Source organism: Corvus hawaiiensis, chromosome 10 (assembly GCF_020740725.1).
Source record: "Corvus hawaiiensis isolate bCorHaw1 chromosome 10, bCorHaw1.pri.cur, whole genome shotgun sequence".
In the NCBI taxonomy this organism is placed as follows: domain Eukaryota; kingdom Metazoa; phylum Chordata; class Aves; order Passeriformes; family Corvidae; genus Corvus; species Corvus hawaiiensis.
Window position 1 is genome coordinate 14,777,109 of NC_063222.1, and position 19,373 is coordinate 14,796,481.

General features: G+C 39.5%; 1 protein-coding gene across 4 annotated transcripts in view; it reads right to left on the reverse strand.

The window, feature by feature from the left end:
- The window catches only part of PLSCR5 (phospholipid scramblase family member 5), a 74,321-nt gene that overhangs the window by 16,769 nt on the left and 38,179 nt on the right, over positions 1-19,373 (reverse strand). For 2 of the 4 annotated variants that reach the window (XM_048314537.1, XM_048314541.1), the window contains exons 2-4: positions 7,477-7,663; positions 6,196-6,293; positions 397-4,193 (exon numbers count right to left, since the gene is read on the reverse strand). The gene's annotated coding sequence lies outside the window, so the exon portion shown is untranslated. The remainder of the gene's footprint in view (positions 1-396; positions 4,194-6,195; positions 6,294-7,476; positions 7,664-19,373) is intronic. The other 2 variants (XM_048314538.1, XM_048314539.1) reach the window with 2 other exon arrangements.

A 19,373-nucleotide genomic window follows, 5' to 3' on the forward strand; every position in this document is an offset into this window, starting at 1 on the left:
CATCCAGCAGCAGCCTAAGAGCAGTACACAAGCATCAGGAAATGCACCTGAACATCACTAGGCAAAGCCTGAGCTTCCCTGCTGCTGAGAGGGGTCATCACCAATCAATTTCCATTCTAAATTTCCTTCCCTCAAAATATCAATTGTGACCAGCATTAAAACGCATTGTTATTGCAAATTTTTTTTAAAAAAATAGGAAATATTATAGCCTTCTTTCTTCCCTTATCTTCCCTTTAGCACAGGGAGAAATGCTGAGCATGATCATAACTATCAGAGTGTGACCCCGTGCAATTACAAGCCCCAAGTTACATTATTTTACCCAGTACTGCTTTCTGCACTGGAGAGAAAAAAAAATAACCAATTTCTTAAATCAGCCGCATCTAGTAGGGTTCTCACCTTGAACTTTTGTTTGTGAGGCGTCTTGCTTCAGCTGGTGCCTCCAGGAACTCCTCCCCTCCAAGGACATCTGCAATCACGCTGGAATTCCGCAGGCAGGTCCCGGTGCCGGCAGCGAACGGAGCTCACACGCTGCGGATCTGCCTCCTGAGGTAGCACTGTCAGGTAGCTGTTACACAAGGCGTCTGTCGTGCACCAATTAACAGCAAAACGCAATCTTTAACAGAACAACTCTCCAGCAACCTGATCTTTATTTTGCATTTAACTCAACTGGGAGAAATGGGATCAAAATAGCAATCTTAAAGTGATTGTGTGAGGGAAGAAACCTTTCAAGCATTTGTGTTTAGAGGTGGCACATGGTACTGAATATGTATCAAAAGTTTTAGTGCTACCCCCAGCAAGTATTGATGTGGATCAGAAACTAAATATAGATGTCAGCAAAATACAACCATCCACTGGAAAATTCATAAAGCAGGTTCCATACCAAATCGTGACACAGGGAAAAAAAGAAAGTCTTAGCATGGGGTTTGTCTGTTTGGGAGGTTTTGGGGGAACAGATGTGTTTGGTTTTTGGTTTTGTCAGGGGTTTTTTTTGGAGGTGGGTTTCTGTTGCATTGAGATTTTGGTTTTTTTAATACTCTCTAAAATCTTGTTCTTATGAAAACACAACCTTCAAGGGGCTGTGGCACTGTCACTAAGCTCATGCATGTTCTGGTTTCCTACCAGTTCTGAAACAGCTGCACAAAGCAATCAGTCCAAAATCTGAATTCAACACCAGAACCAAATATTTAGACTTTAATCACATTAAGCGGTTTTAGAATGCAAGTAGAGGAAGTGTGGCCATCAAGAGACTGATTTATGTAAGCAGACCATGCGATTTAAGCAAAAAATAAGGCCAGGAAGGAGCAGCATAGAAGACCTGAGTATGTCTTGCGCCAAAACCTGTACCAAAACTCGTCACTGGTCATGGCGAAATTTTCAAACTGGTCTCTCACTTCCGAGTGATTTTGTTGTAAATAATGAACACTCTCAGGGAATCTTTTTACATTTATCCTGAAGGTGAATCTATCCTGAAGATCTATTCTGGTCCAGATAAATATCCTTTAATATTAATTGAGTTTGAGTGTGACAAAGAATAACTTTATAGCTCTGTAGCAAGAGCACACTAGAGGCACAGAGTTTACTTGATTTAAGTGTGTATTGGAAACAAAGATATTTTAGGATACTTTTCTGCTTAGTTTAGTAAACTGCCATTAATCTATTTTGAGAGGTTGAAATTAATTTCACCTGTTGTTATTTTTACTTGAAACCATCTGCTGAGTTCAACTGAAATTCACAAAACACCTCAAATTCTGTTTGCTGATTAAACACAGACTGAACAGTAACAGAACTGCATCCTGCCTGTCCTTACATGTAACCAATGCCTCTGAACACTTCACAGGCTGAAAGCAAACAGCAGACATTCTTCCTGGGAAGTCAGAAGCTTTTACAGGACTAACCAAACTGCAAGTGCTCAGCAGTCCCTAAAAATTAGATTTAGTGCTTGTCTCTAACTAAATTTCACACATTTAAGCCTATAATAAAATAATAAAGTAGACAGTATACACTGGTATATTAGTAAGATTATTTTTGTCCTCTAGTACATTGAATGACAGAAGTCTTGTATACAAATTGCAATTAACACTCTTGGTGATTACGGAGAATTTCTTTGATGGCCTTGAAAATTCATCAAGCAAAATTAGAAGAATTGTGCTTTGCTGTAGAAGAAAAACTAGTACTTCTCTGACATTTACCCCTCCTTCTCCCTTTCTCTCCTCTGAAACTAAATTGGAAGCAAGAGTACTGAAAAGTCAGAGTATCAGAAAACACTAAGGATATTCCAGGTGCTTTTCCTTCTGGAAAAATGACTAACTTTGAAATCAAGGTTGGCATCAACTCTCAGGCCAGCAGTATGAGCTCCTGCCAAGGCAGGTCCAGGTGAGATCTGGTCAACCCAAACTCTACCCTTGTTAACCAAGAGCACAGCACAGCAGCAGCAACCCTGCACAAAGAGGAGACACCCAGGGCTCACCGTGCTTGGTGCCTCTGGGCTTTGCTTCGGCTCTTGGGTGGCTCTTCAGCTGAACACACCTTTTGGTGTGCTCCTGGAGCTTATCTTCCAATTTGGTCCCACTAGCAGGAATCAGTCTGCACACTGCAGGACTGAGCCAAAACTACTCTCAAGCACTGCAGGTAGGGATGACCAGGAGATTCCCCTAAAATACTCTGTATGAACTAAATCACCAACATGGACATACCCAGTGCACCACAGGATCTGCTGTCAGATACCACCTTCCATCTGTGGAAGACATTCCATTTAAGGTGCAATATATCTTTAGCAATCATTACAATGCCTGCCCAGCAGCTGAGTTTTGCTAGTTCTAGCTCTGGAGAATATAAGCCAACACTACCAGGTTATTCTAGCAGGCTGCTAAAGTGACTGTTAACAAGTTACACAGAGCAGCTCAGACCTGGTGATCCAAAGGTGAACAGTTTTGTGCTCATTCAGAGCACATGAGGTGATCAGTCCTGACACACATGAAGGCTGCATTCTAGCATTTTTGGAAAACCAAGCTATTCCAAGATTATTGGTTGATCTTCTCCACGTTTTTCAGAAAGTCACCATTCAATATTCTGATTCTAAATTCAAACTAAATAAAACATTTTTTTACTTGTTGAGAAAAGGAAAAGAAGAGAAATGGGTAAGACATCCATAAGATTTAATGGCGTAATGGTAACTCTATTAGGACAGCAAAATTAATTTCAGTTTCCCTGAGGTATCTTATTTTAATTAACAAATCCATGATCCTGCTCTATTAATTAGCATACTGAAAGAATAATAAGTTTTAGATGAGCTTAGTTCTGATAAAGCTTTTCATCCCCTAAAAAAATAATAAAAGGAATTAAGAATCTCAATCCAATTTGTTTTCTACATTTAGTATCAATGGTTTGAAATTCTACCCAATAGTACAGCACAACTATTAGTGTTTTCTTTTAATTTGAAAATGTTTTGGTTTTTCATTTACTGCATTTAGGACATTCTACCTACTGAAGGGGTGGTAGTGGCCCACTAAAAAAAGTGGTTCTTGCAGAATTCCAGGTAATTTTATTTTTCCTATTATTTTCTACTGATAACCAATAGGGGTAACTCATGGAATTTATTACAATCCTTACCCTCTGTGGTTTTCCAGAAAAACCATATAATAAGAGTTATCCATTAGCATCCCAACTGGGTCAAATAAAATCCTAGGAACTCATCCAGGACACTAAGCTGCACAGCAAGCATTTTGTGCCTCAGTTTGCCTGGACCATTCAGTGGTCACTGAGTGGCCACTTTCCTACTGGTCCTACTGGTCCCATCACTCATTTTTATAGACATGTTCATGCATTAGTCTGCTTAAAGCAGATGTGGAAACCTAATTCTTTTTTCCAAGTTTATTTTATATTCCTCTCTTCCTGTATCACAGGTCAGCTACTGGCAAAGAACAAAAAGAAAAAAAAAAAAACCCACAAGTTTTTCCATTTGTTCTTGATTCCAAAAGCAACAAATTTGTACTTTTGATTCCAGCAAAGCACTTTGCATGTTTCCTGTTATACGAAGTAAAAGAGGAGAGGAAACCGTAAGCAAATCACCAATGGCTTAGGTAAGCAAAAAAGGCTAAGGAGAAAACTTCTGCATAGATGAAAATGTAGAGATGCTCGGAACTTCAGAACTGCTTGTCCTGCAAAGACAGGCTGCTTCTTTGACCTAGCACCATCTGTAAAACAAATGAGAGCAAAAGTGAACACTAGGAGGTTGTGTGTGCACAATTTTTCTAATTAGTATGTCTTGACAGCATTTTGCTTACGTATTTCAAACTCCCAGGCTGAGTATTTTCAATGCTTTACTGAAGCATAGAAGCCAAAACAGTTATTACGTAACAGAAAAACAATTACCAAGAATAGAGTTTTTAGAAAGAGTTGAACAACTTAAAAATATGCATTGACGTGGAAAAGCCATGTGAACTTCCCTAACACGTCTGCCAGCTGATGGCTGCACAGTTCCTCTCTCCTCCAGCCAGCACAAGAGAGGGGAATGGCAGGAGCTGCTCTATTTCCATAGTAAGACAGTCTGGTGGGAAGTTGGTCCAGCTGTCTCCCTGTCCCAGCTCCCTTAGGATTGATCAGTACTGTTGGATATCCCATGAGACCCCAAAGTGAAACCCTGGTGCTACCCTGCCTCTGATGTATGCAGGAAAATGATGGATATCGTCTCTAAAGACTTTAAGATCATGGAGAGTTCATTGGCACAGACAACAATTTCTTGCAATGCTGTCTAAATACTTCAGCTTTGTCTGCTTTTATTTTCATCTCCTTTTCATCTCCATGTGGTCCATCAAGGAAGCCTAATTAGCATGTCCCTCTCATACCTTTGTTTTTTCTTCGTGCACCTAATAGCAATTATTCTCTGTGTTTATTTCCTACTGTTTATGTCCCAGGCATGTTAAAGAAGGATGAATGTCAGCAAAATTATTAACAAGCCTTATCATCGCTTTATCATGTGTCTTTTCTAAAGGCTTTGTAATGTCTTTGGTAGTTTACTCAGAAGAAATACAGAAGTTCAGAGAAACTTTCCCCCCCACAAAAGAAAACAGGGCAGTCCCTTCAGAGATTCATTGCTCTAATAATCTATCCTCTCAGAAGAACCTTCATCATGGAAGACTGAGACCACAGAAGCAGGCAACATCCTTATTTCATATTTTATGTTTTTTAATTAGGGTTTCAACATCTCAGGATTGATATTTTTGCTGTAGTGGGGATTGGCACAGATAGAATTTTTTAAGTGATTTTTCATTAATGGGAGTACTAAATTAATGCTTAATAATAGAATAAATAACATCTTAATTAACCTATGCTTGCCAGCTCTCATTGTGTATCAGGTAAAGATACAGAACTCCAAGTTCTAGATTTTTTCAAAAGAATGGGAAGTTAAAAGAAGAATCTCCCTCCTGCTAAACACACACACACCATTTTTATGTGGTAATTATACTATTTTACTCTAATACTTACAGCTTGAATACAGTAGAAAGACAGAGAGAGACCTAGCATGCCAAAACCAGAAAATGTAATTAATTACAGCAGCAAGAAATGAGAATAATGAAATATTAGAGGAAATTCTACTCTTGTTTATTCCAGCATAATAGTTTGCTCTGGTTATGTTCTGGTGACTGGTATGTGAATGTGGCCTCTCTCTCTCTATACATATATATACACACAGAACTATACATTACATTTTATAGACTCCAACATTTGGTTAATGGTTACTAAATCTGGCATTTACAGAGACATCAAGAAAGATGGTATTTATTTGCAATTTTATTTCCCTCAGAGTGAAACATGGAATCCATACAGCTGTACAATGAAGATGATTAGAACTGCCAGAAATTAAGGCCTCCTGGGAAAAAAAAATATCAATAGCATACTTTAACTACATGAACCATAATTGCATTATTAGTTCTGCTGTGCTCTGCCCCAGGAAAGCTAATGACATGATTCTGAAGAAGCTTTATAGATTATGGAAAAGTATATAACCTCTTGCTCTCCCATTGACAACTCAACTCATTTGAGATCCCCATAATTAAGAGAAGGAAAACTGCCTCATTTTTCACAAACCTTGTGATTATGTCTTTTCATGGATTTTAAATTTTAACTGTATATATGCCCATGGACCAGTAGCTGAAATACCAACCATTTGTCCAACCTTAGCTGTGGCAATTTTACCTGTGACATGTATTTTCAGTCCCAGCCCCAACACATAAATGACTGTTGCAGAAGTGAGGAAGAGGCATTCCCTGCTCCAGGTATGCACTTGGCAGCACCTGAAAGGTAGCAAGAGGCTTATTATAATAATAATCATTATATTATTATATATTACTATCATCATATTATCCTAAAATGTCAGTGAAATGAAATGTCTGGGGTTTTCCAGAGTTCTAATTGTACTTACTCTTTAATCAGTCTGCCTACACTTTACTAGCAGGAGTCCATCTTAAAAGCAGAAGACCAAAGTAATTTTCATTATGTTCTGACAACATGCAACAGTTATTGCCGGTGACTCTCACTTTGCCTCTGTATTTTCCCCTCCCACCCAGCACCCAGATTGCAAAGACATAAATATATGATAACCATGACTTTTTCAGTAATTACTGAAATAGAAATGCGTAATTGAGGTTATTAAGGCTTGAAACACAAAACGATCCAAGACACGATCTTCAAACATTGGGCCTGGGAGATATCTCCTCCACCATGTGACACAAAGCCAACTTGTTTGAATATCTAGCTTGTACACATTTTCTTCAGGGCTCCTTGGAGACGTGCAACAACCCTCACGGATTTTCTTCTCACTTTACATGTGCACTGCTAGGCACCTGTGGGTCTCCCCTGAGCCCACCACCATACAAGGATCAGCCGTTTCTTTTCTCACTGGGAAGGCTTAAAAGGGAATTTGTGAGCTCTGTGGGAACTGAAAGAGAACCAGTCCTAGGGTGTTTCCCAATCCACAGCTCAGAGGTGGGCATAATTAATTTAATCCAGTTTCGGTCTTGGATCACTTCCCTGCATGGAGCTCCCTGGGCATCCCTGGCAGGTGCAGGGCAGGGCTGCCTGGCCGGGCACTGCTCTCCCTCCACAGTGCTTGAACGGGCAGGTTTGCTTCTCTCCCAGGTCTGAGATGCTGCTTCTGCCCTCACTGGCACCATGAGACCATAAAGGGAAGGAGGGAACAAGAGGGAAGGCTTGCCTTTAAATGGGACATGGGGTAGCAGGACAAAAAACAAGCACTAATTTATCAGCAAAATGTCCTATCATTATTTAAACGTTACCTCCTGCACAACTTACTGCTGAGGTGACTCCCCACTCTGCAAACATGTTCTGCCCACCCTGTTGGAAAGGGCCGGCTTCCTGAAGGACCCCCAACATGCTAAACGAAACCGTCCAACAAGGGAATTCGTGAGCGGACATTCCGTCCAGACACACACAGCACCCGGCGGATGAGAGCCTTACGTGCAGCCGTTCTGGAGAAGCCATGCCGCGTCCTGTGACCGTGCGTGTCCCCGGCTCCGCGGTCCCCCTGGCACCGGTCCCCATGTGCGGTAGGATGTTGCCATCAAGCGGCCGTTCCCTCAATTACAGAGAGCTTCACTCCGGGCCGGTCCTGCCTTCCCCCGGGATGCTTTCCCACCCTGGCTGGCTGCCGAATGAGTGCAGTAAGTTCAGCTGCTTCTACATCACTCAAAACCACTTTTGATCCAATTGCTTTGAATCTCCAAAAAGAAGGAGGAGATTTAAAGCGTCTGAATTAACAGTATCTGACCTATTTATTAATAAAATCCAATCAGGTATTTTTTCCTCTCTAGCTGAGGAGCACAACATATAATTCTGATTCTAAGAGAAGGTATGTAGGGAAGCATTGCCCTTAAAGCTGTTGTACATACTGCCTTACAAACCATAGGGGGCATTATGTTACCATGGTTTGTTCTTCTCATTTATCAATTTAAAATTATGCTCTGCTATTGTCATATTCATCCAGCTCTCAAAATCCCTGTCTTTTTACACCAATGCAAGAAATAAATGCAGAAAAATATGTTCTACATAGTCTGATGTTTCTAAAGTCCTTTCCAGGACATTCAAAGCATGGGATATGCATGTTATTATCTGCAACTTAATTTAGATCCATTTACATGCTCTGAAATATGCAGATTAATCTGCAAAGGGCCAAAAATCTGTTGCTGAGTGATGTACAAAGAAAGCAAGGGACTAACCTTCGGGAAGAGATGTGAAAGGCCATTTAAGAGTCCTGGGCTCTGCACAGCAGGAGATATTCCCTCATTGTTAACTTGAAAAGAAATACAACTGCAGGTTGCACAAACTAACAGGTATCTAAAGCAGTGGCTTCCACAAACCCTTCCTTCCCCGTCTAGGCCCCAGTACAGCTCCCACAGCCACTGCCAGGTGACTGTGGAGGGAGGGTTAAGTGCTCATGGCTACAGGTGCTCCCAAAGCACAGTTTTATAACCTTTGCATGCTTTCTGAAGTAAAGAAGGTTTGAGGATCCCGTAAACAGCAGAAGTAAAGGTAATTTCAAAATTGGCTCACAATTTTTGTTTACAGGAATGATCTTTCAGGCACAAAGAAGGAAGCCTTTAAAGCATAAAAGTCACCTTGATTTAGTCCAAATTTAGGTAAAAAAAGCAAGCATTAATTAGCAGCCTTGTTGTTGAATCTAAACTTATTTTAAACTTTGACAGGAAAAGGTTAACTGAAGAACAGATCCTCAATCTTGTTTCCTTTATTAAGAAATATAGAAAAAAAAAAAAAAAAAGGCAGATTTTGTAGATTTTTTTAACGAACAATATTTAGACCACTTCAGAATAAACACCAGCTTCTCAGGGTGAGATTTGATACCCTCTATGTCATCAAGAGACCTCCCCAGTTTCTTGTTTGAATAAAGGCTTGCCAAAACAAAACCAGGAGAAATGGAGAAAATCTAAAGTATTAGATTGTAAAATGGCACAGAGGCTTGGTTTTTGCAAAGGGAAAAAAAAAAATCAGCCATTTTTATTAAGAATCTTTAGGAAATTTCAAGTTTTTAGTATTCATAAATTCACTGCTTATTATAGACTGTGATCCTGAGAAGAAGGAGAGTACAATGAGAAAGGCAGAAACATTTTCTGGTAAAATGTATTTTTCTGAACCACATCTAGGAACAAACTAACAATTTGCTACTACGGTGGTTCTCCCACCTGATAACTGTGCTCTCCGTTTAATTTTGAAAGAGTTGGCATTGCATCATACCACCCAGCTGCTCTCCTTTTCAGTACAGAGATCCCTCAGATGCAGAAAGGATGCATTGATACTTGGTCTCACATCACACCTCAGCTACACTAAATGCTAGCAAAAAAGCTTCTGTTGAAGAGAACAAAGCCAGCTGCACCTTTCTAACAGCAGTGCCTGAAATCTCTAACAGAAGGAAGGTATAGATGCTTACTGACAGCAATCACCATGAGTTTGGATAGCTCACAACACAAAACATTATTACAGCACTGAAGAAGCAGCAGAAGACAACCTCTAGTATGAGAAGAGTGCCAGCTCCAGGAGCATCGGGAAGTGATGGCTGTACTGCACGAAGGCACAACTGATTGAACACGGTCGGAGAGTTCAGTGCTCCCGACACCTACAGAAACATTATCCAGAGAAAGAAAGGGACATGATGGAGCCATCTGATCGTGTAATGTTAGAGGAACACCTGTGTAATTACAGAGCACCCGTGAGAGCTGCTTACGGTGTCCGTAGCACGCACTGCAGGTGGTGATTTATCCATAGGTTTCCCATTCCTCTGAACGGAAAGCAGCAGGGGGTGGCCTTTTGGCATCCCACGTAACAGCAGAGAGTTCAAGCAACTGCCGTGCCCTAGGCCCTCAATTCTGGGGACTCACCTACTGCTAAATGTCAGGTTTAGAGCTGTATTCTTTATTTTCAGAGATGTCATGGGACAAATAGGAGATGAGCAAGGAACTCAAAGCTCCTAGGACTGTTTCTGGAACAGTCCTGGAACAGATCTGGTTTCTAGAATTTTCCCTTAAGATGTATTCCCTATTGAGTGTTTTTTACAGGAGGTGGTAAAGGAGAGCTGTGCCATTTAAAATTCAGGACTCTAAAATACCAGCTAGTGCAAAGACAACTGTTGGTAGTTTGAAATAATAATATATGTCTACAAAAGCCTTCTTTGTTATTTTATTTATGCCTCAATTATATCTCTTCTGAAAACACAGTTTGGAAAGAAGGGCATAGCTCAGTGCACATCCTTTCACCTCCTTCATGCATATGAGTACACAAAATTCACCTCAGGGTCAGAAATCAAATGGTTATTATGGCTTCAGAAGGAACATCACACATGCCGTGCTCTGTGGTATCTCACAATACAGTCTCTTCATCTCCTCAGTTACCATCCACTATTAATAAGCAGTGAGCTCAAAACAGAACAAAGCTTTAATCCTATACTTTTTTTGAGCAGGATGGTGTGCTATCCTCACTCGCTTACAGCCTTCTCTTAGTGGTATCCACATACCATATACTTACAATGATATTTACTTAATTTTCATTTCCATTTAAGAGTATATTTTTCCACGTTTTTAATCACTTGTTGAGCAATGCTATCGCAGTCTGACTGCCTTGGTCTTACCATGCTTGGTGAGCTTCCACAGCTTCCAGCAGTAACAAAAGCCAGTTGCAGCCATTCTTATTATTCTTGCTGCCCCTAGGAAAAGCTGGCAGGCTCACTTTGTCACTTTTGCAGCTGGGTGGCATTTATGAGGTGTGTTTCATGTTCTCACAGCACTAACTTGCATCACAGAAAAGCACAAAACTATAATTTTAATTGGAGTAATCATAGGTATCATTCTTGCCACTGTATATTACATTAAATTAATGAACTCTGGGAGATACACTTGAACACATCATCGCCATCAGCCCAATTCATTACAAACCTTATGCTTCATTTACATGGGTTCCTAGGTTATTTTACGGGGGATGGGGAACATGCATCCTGTTAGCAGCTCAACTTTTTTTTCTTCCACACACAAATTATTACTTCTGAGAGACAGTCTGAAGTGACAGGGGAACCAAAGAAGCAGAAAAAGAACATACACGTACTCTAAAGCAGTACTGTACTCAGGATTGGATGCTAAATATGAAGGCGGCATAAAATAAGGTTTTGAAAAGCTGTTCATTGGGGGGGAGGGGGGGGGGAAGATCTGTTTGTTCTGGGGTTTTTTAATCCTTTTACTTGTATATTTGTCACAGGAGAGCAAGGCAGCTTTTCCCACCATTCACCAGGATTCTGGAATTGTGCTTTCCAGCAGACCCCATGCAGGAGAGAGGGCTCCTACTTTGCAGCTTTTGGTTCTTGTTTCCCTGCCCCCCTTCTCCTTAAGGCTCAACTTGATTTAGAAAGAAAATAATCACAGCTGGTTTAGAGTTAAAATTAGCTTGAAGGAAAATGGAACATCTCAAAAGAAAAAAAGAAAAACCACAGAAATGTCATGCTCCCTACAGCTTTATCTGAACAATCCCTTCCACGAGTTGACTAAGGAACTCTTCCATCTCGTTTTACTGCTGTGCAATATATATGAAGCTATTTCTGAATGACAACACACCTGTGCATTTTTATTTACTGTAGCTGGAACTGCTATTGCTTTAGAGCTCAGTGTAAGTCCATTCCAGGGACAGGAGCAATGCTCTTTCTCTACCTGCTGCTTGGAGCTGTCAACCAGTCCACCTAGAAACTCTTGTCTCTTGCATAACTAACTTCTTTACTTCATGCATTTTTTTTTATGAATCCAGAAAACAGCGAAGATTTTGTAGCTTTCATATTTTTTACATATGCTTGTTAAAAGTAAGCATTTAGAAAATACAACTGTGTAGTAACTCACAGCTCCAAGGGCAAATTTTTTGAAAGAGCAGTTCCAGGGAAGCATGCATGCACAAAGTACAAAAATCTCAAATTTCAAGGTCTCTTTCATCAGAAAGCCTGACTCAAGCCCATGGTGCGACAGAACTAGCAGGAAGCCCATGCAGTACTCCTTCATAAGTCTGTCTGTGAAGATGATGAGTAGAACATACATATTTGGATGACAACATGCATCTACTAACTAGCTCACATTTTAACTAAAGCTGGCAACCGGAAATCAGCCAAAGAATATTTTGTTCCCAAAACCAAGAATTTTCCTTCAATTTTTGTCAGCTTGGGTGATGTCTTCTGATTTGCACATCCCCACGTTCTATCACTTTCTCCTCATTAGCCATTGATACATTTAAAAACGGACAATTATAATTAAAATCACTAAAATTCCCATTATGGTATGGGTATCATCTCTCTGTTCTAAGGATGACCAAACTGCAAAACCCAGAAGCATTAAATGACCTCAAGCTCTTATCACAACTCCCAAGCTATACAAAAGCTGAAAAATTTGTCATGGGAGAAAAATATATTCTCTGGTGGAAAGAAGTGCAGCCTGTAACACTGCAGTGTTGAGAGCACATATCTGTGCCCATGCAGGAGGTATTCCAGGGATCCAAGGGCTGATGCAGGAGATGAGATATGTGAATGAACACCAGAGACACTGTGGCAATACCCAAATCTCAGCTGCTGTCAAGTGCTCTGTCATCCTGAAGGTGACTCAGGGAATCTCATAGGGCAGAGATTTCAGCATATTTTGACTTCTGCTAATCTTACCAGTGAGGCAGCACCAACGTTTAATTGTCAAAAACTTCTTATCCATTTGCCCACTCTTGCCCCCTTTGCAAGCTTTCTACAGTGAGAAGACAAGAATATTACTTGGTTGTAAGAGAGTGGGTAGATAACAGTAAAAAAAATATTAAAATGGATGATGTGAATAATTAAAACCACTTTTCTATCTACTGGAGGAACAGAAAGCACAAAGATGAAAGTGAGGTCGCTTGTTTTATGAGTCGCCTGGCCAATCAATACCATCCGTCAGCAGCAACTGTATAAACACATCCCCTCAGCAAAGCCTTTGTAGAGCCACCTGCACCCTGATCCGGACTGAACCTCAGTGACATTTTAAACATTCTCACGAGAAGTTTTCTTCATTCAGTGAATACAGCATAGTGCATGGCTGAGCAAATTACTGGAACATATGCAGTGGTAGTTTAGGATTTTCAAGCAGGGGTTTAAGTTGGGAGGTTTTTTTTTAACCAGTACTGCTTTTTAACATCTGAAACCCCATATTCATTTCTATCCCTGTTCCAAACAGATTTGACAACACTTTTGCATACTTTTCAGCTTGACTCACAACTGCCAAATTCCCCAACCACTGTAAATCAGTTTAGCAGCACTGAACTCAATGGAGAGAGGTGAATTCAATCTGGCTGAGGATTTAGCTATTGCATTTTAAAGCTAAAAAAAGGCAGCTTGAGCAGTTATTTATTATTGGGATATCAGGTTTATTTGGTTTTTGCAATGTTTGACAGAATCATAGGAGTGAATTGTCACTGCAGTAAGCAGGGGGTTATACATACAATTCTCATTAACAGTAGTATTTTTCTGGGGATTTTGCAATGCCAGTGTCACCTAATCAGTCCTAGCTTTCATGCTTCTGCATGCACAAAGCAGAAGGAATAGGACTTAAGGAAGGTGAAGTGAAATTACTATGCAAAAAAAAATCCCAACCTGATTTCATCACTGAAATCCACAATCCCCAAGCAACGTGAACCATGATACTTAACAACATTTCACACTGAATTCAAGACAGTCATTACCTTAAAAAGTCTGCTCTCTGTCTCCAGGCTTGCTCTGTGGAGTGTTTCCTTAATATAGGCTTTAATATAAAAGGTCTATTTTGAAATTCTATTAAAAAGTCCATCTTTATATTAAACTTCTGCCAAAAGACAATTTATTTATTAAAGATGCTATTTACTCTTCTGTTTAGGCCTGAAATCAGCAGGTGTTTTTCCATTTCCTCAATGAACAAAAAACAATAACCCACAACTGCTTTAATGCATGTAAATAAAAGGGAAAAAACACCTCGCTTCAGTCTCCTCCTCATATTTTTTTCCAGGCTGCTATTTAATTTTATTTGATTTTGTTGCTCTATTCTCAAATTGTGTAGTGGTTGTCTAGAATCAGGGTAATTCAGTGTAAAAAGGAAGAACAGAAATGAGAGATGTGGCAGGAGCGATATAAGAAGTATTTCCTGTTAGCATTTTTACTTTCCTCTCTGCTCAGCCATACACATGGATAGCGGTGCTGCAGATTCACTATCATTTAACTTTCTCTTCTTACACAATATTGGCAAATTCCTCACCAAAACTTTACCATCAACTGATTCTCAGGTACTAAATGTCATTGTCATTGATAGATCTTTAAAGTAGGTCACTTTACAATACCAACAGTGACACTGGGACAAAGAGGGGGCAGAAACCCAAGGAGAGAACACTGGCAGATCTACCAAGCTTTCATGTGAAACATCCAACTTCTTTATCTCAGTCATGAGACAGTATTCATTAGTCAGTTCTCTCTTTGCCATCAAGACCAGGAGAAGGAAAAAACCAAGCACAACCAAACTGTGAAAACAGTAATTAAGAATCAATTCTGGCAAAGGAAAAGGGCAAATATCTTCACCTGCCCTGAAAATGAAATAAGCACCAAAGTATGACATCAAAGTTCTGTAAATAAGATCTGTTAGTATGATAGAAACTGCTGTAGCTGCACAAAGCAGACAAAATATTTGATAACGTATCTTCTGCTTCCTAAAAAAGTATCATTTTACTGAAATTTAAATATTTCAAACAAAAGCTTGCACAAAGCACTATGCAGTACATCCCATATATTTCCATGGGAAATATTAAAGGAGTAAAGGGGCTTGAAGCATAAAGAGCATGTCAGAAAATTTGTTTTTCCAGTAAAAACCAAAGGAATTCATTGTCAACACAGTGATATTATGAAGCTCCACACTGACTTGTTAGGCAACCCTATGTGCCTTGCCTACACAAAACTTGCAGTGCAGTAACCACCTAATAATTCATTGGTAGATGTGTCAAAAAACAAACAAACTCAAAACAAAACACCCCTATAGGCAGAATATGTAAAATCTCCTCATAAATCAGTAATTATCTTTTTCAGTGCACTTCCCAGCACAGAAAAGCATTACTGGAAGCAGTAGCTAAGCAAATACCTCACATTCCAGCCTCTTTCTGACCTTACCATGAGTATAATACAGTGTAACAATATTTTTTTTTTTTTTTTTTTTAGATTTTTTGCTTACAAAAATGTGAAAATAGCTTATTGAAGTTTAGAAAAGCTTGTATTTTAGCTTGGGAGTCTTTGTGCAGTGGTCATCTCTTGATCTGGGGCTCAGCGTTCACCTGTGCTGAGTGCACAGTGGCACGCATGGAGAGCCTGGATTGTTCTGGTGTTGGGTTAGACAGCAGAAACTGCACTGGCTCCAGCGGAGTATTCTCCTGCAAAATCTATTCTTAAGTTTCCACTGCACAGCTGAGGAGTGCTCAAAATCTTATGTTCTTCTAATGAAATAAAATAAGCATCAGGAAAAAGCATTAAAATATATTTTTAAACCAGAATGAATTCAAAGGTGCTGCTGTCAAGATCATGCACTACACAATACAGAAATGTGTCTTAACTGATCACATCCCACTGCAGCATAAAATAATTTTGAAAAGGCACCTTTTTCTGTCACCTTGTCTGACAAGCTTTATGTATTTTACTTGTATGCAAGTGAATGGCAGTTTATTGTGTCCCAGGGGATGAAGTATTAATGATCATTTGCTCCCTGCTGTGTGGCCTGTCATAATTTTGAAGAAAGACTGACAGAAGTAACAACCAGTCAGTCTGGTAATACTCACCTGACAGTGGCCACTCAGTCCATTTTAACCACGGTCCTTTGCCAAATTCTTAGGTAATTTTCATTTTAAAAATGCAATTTTTGATAGCATCTGCCAATTGCTAGATAGGAGCAGACTAAACAAACTGCATATTTCTTTTGTGCAGCTGTCAGACTTCTATCTCAGCAGGTGTTTTCTGGAAAAAAAGACTTCCAATCTGAAAGCCCATTTTGGTCAGCAAGAATCAATCCCTAAAACATTTGGCAATTTGTTATATCAATATCTTAACATGGTGAATTCCTTGCAGCATATAAGAATTAAATCCAGTTCTGACAAGTAAATAGAAGGCAGAATTTTTTAAAATGATAGTACAAAGTCAAGTGTCAAAAAATCCCACAGATTTGTACAATGTGTTGTCATTCATTTCTCTCTTCTCTGCAATGCTGCCTGCTTTATTTTACCTTGAGGCTTGTGGAAAAACCCAGATAAAGACAGTTGTTACCAATTCTGACATGGAAATAACCCTACACTTTATTAGTCATTTTATAACCTACAGCCTCACAGTAGATGCACTCTGAGCTATTAAAAAAAGTTTCAAGGAAATGATTCCTGAGTGTTTGCTGAGCATAAGGTACAGATGATTATGGAGAAGATTATCAGATGTTGGTATTGAAAGTCAGTTGCCACGTCCCCCACAAAAAGAGCTGTGCTTCTTTACAAGCAACTGCATTTTATTCTTATTCACACTGAAACAATATGGAGTCCTAATATCCCTGCAATTTGTCTGAATGCTAAATACTGGCATGACTGATCCTGGTGAAAAACTGATACTGGGGGGGGAGAAATTTAAAAAAAAAAAAAAAAAAATATATATATATATATATATATATCTATCTATCTCAGTGACAGGTGCATATCAGCTTGAGGCAAACCCTGCCTCCTGGGCGACAGATAGGTTGTGACAAGGTGTGACACAGCTGATGGACCCTACCTGGAGGAAGCAGCATCACCCACTCCCTTCCCAGGGCATGCTTCTGAGACCTAACAACAGCCAATATCACTCAGGTGTTGGGGCAATAACATTTTGATGGAAATTAAATAGATACATTGCATTAAAGGCATTTGTATAAATGGCATAAGAAAGGGAAAGAGACTTGTTTGCTGCCTGCTGTTCTTTATATGCAAATCTTAATATATTACATGGCAACATACTTGCCTTCCATAGCCACATAAATGTTTTACTGTTTTATGAGATGTTTGCAATAAATGTGATTGATGATAATTTTTTTTTTCATAATTGCCTATTAGAAATACACTATTTTGGTGACAAATCCTTAAGGGATATCTCAGTTTCAAAACTGAAGAGAATGAGAAGTACCTGTGCTAGGAATGGGGTGGTGCTGCTAACAAATGTCAAAAGGCACATTCAATCTGCTGGTTAATTTTACTCATACATTTCTTTAAGCTTGTTAGCATCCTTCCCAGGTTTACTGAGTTTTGCATTTCAATCAGATACAAAGATGTATAAAAATACTGCTACCGTACCTTAGGGCAGGCAAATAGCTTTAAGCTACACACACAAATAGTCACAAGGGTGAATAGCTATAATTATATTGGAGTGCATCCAAGAAACCAGCTATTCTGTTTATACTTCTTGCCTCTTTGAATTTATGTGCACTTCAAGCAAACATACTGTAAACTGATTTTAATACTAAAAATGTCGACCTTAGTATTACAGCTTATTGACTATTTTTCATAAGATTGCTGTTGTGCTGGAAAAGATGTAAATGTCTGCATAAAAATTTATAGCAGGAAAACTCCTGGACCATTTGTAAAATAATCTTGGATATCACTAATAGTCACTTTAAATGCAGGAATGTTAAAGATCTTTGCCCTACAGATTTAAAGCCAAATCCTGTCCTGAGCAATTCTGAAATTGGTCGAGGCACACAAACAGAAAGCAACCAACTCTATTATGCTGACATACACAGGCATTTTGAAATCCTAGATATTCGTAGGTTTCTTCCAGCACAAGCCACATCAGAGCATGGAGACAGCTGCACGAATGCTCTAAAGGTCATACATGGATTTGCACTCATTAGTGGCCCTTGTAATTTATTTGTCAGAGGTTTGGCTCCATTGTTTACATAAGACCTCTCCACATATATTAAGGAAGTAGCAGGAAAGCAGGACTATAGCTGTTGGCATGAAGAATATGAATTACCTTCCCGGAGCACATGCAACTATATCCCTCTCATCCATATCCTGTCCATATAAAATCAAAATAGCAGCATAGACGAGCTTATGTTTGTGTGGTGCTGCTGAACCTGCTCCCAGCCACAGCTTTGCTTTGGCTTTTGTGGGGACTTAGAGCTTTGGTTTTCCCAGCATTAAGACGTGAACAATGAGAACTCTTTTTTTACCACTTTGAGTTCTAGCAAAATTGCCAGGGAAATATTATTGCTGAGGAAAATGCATCATCCACTCATTAGCAGTGCCCACAAAATATCAGTAACATATCAAGGAAACCAAGTGGCGAATATAATACTCAATAAGTATGCAAATAATCACTTAGGACAGAAAAATCTTCTGCAACATTAACTGACAAGAAATTAATTTGGTATCATTTATCAAGCTTTTCAAATACATACATGGCACAATGGACTTTTTTGAGTTAAATTATAGGAAACAAAAATAGCAATTGTAAGCTAGTAAATGAATGGAACCAAACCCACGACTTTCACATCTTTGAATTATTAGTCCCAGCTTTCCATAACAATACATTTTTTTCTCCTAGGTTAATTGAATTAAGAGGAAATTTGTCCAATTTTTTTGCCAAATAAATTAGATTTAATATATTAACTTGGGAAGACATCAGAGGAAATTTACTGGGTTCATTAGGCTTAGGAAATTAAGTTACAGAAAATTGTGCTTCCTTGTAATGGATTTAAGCAGTAATATTTAGCAGTCTGCCAAAGATACACATTTCTCATACAAAATAGATCTCTTATAATCTGAAAGAGCCACTACTTCACAGCACCTGCAGTCGTAATTTGTAAAGGAAAGACTACTCCTACTTCTAAAACTCAGAGAACTCAACGGAATGTTAATTACATCCACAAAAACGAATCACTTGCCCATTATTTAGGGTGATGGCAAAGGGAGGTTACTCTGAATAACCAAAAATCTTGGTTAACCTCCTGAAGACATCCCAGCCAGACACTCCAGACTGGGCAGTGGCTGCACTAACCCCTGCTCAGCTGTGCTGGCCCTCAGCACCACTCAGGGGGGCAGTGAACTGCCAGTCCAGTGCCCAGCCCAGGCTCTGTGTGGCTTCTCTGAATTCACAGGAAGATTAATCCACAGCCCAGACAAAACTCCCATGGTAACAGTATGCACTGAGGTACAGAGGTGCAAATTCACAGCCTCGGAAGCTTGGGATGTGTTCTGGTGGGCTGCAGGTGTGCCCAGGAAATGTAGGATAACACACACAACACTTTACAGAAGCGCTCCTACAACACTATCTTGATGCATTTTCC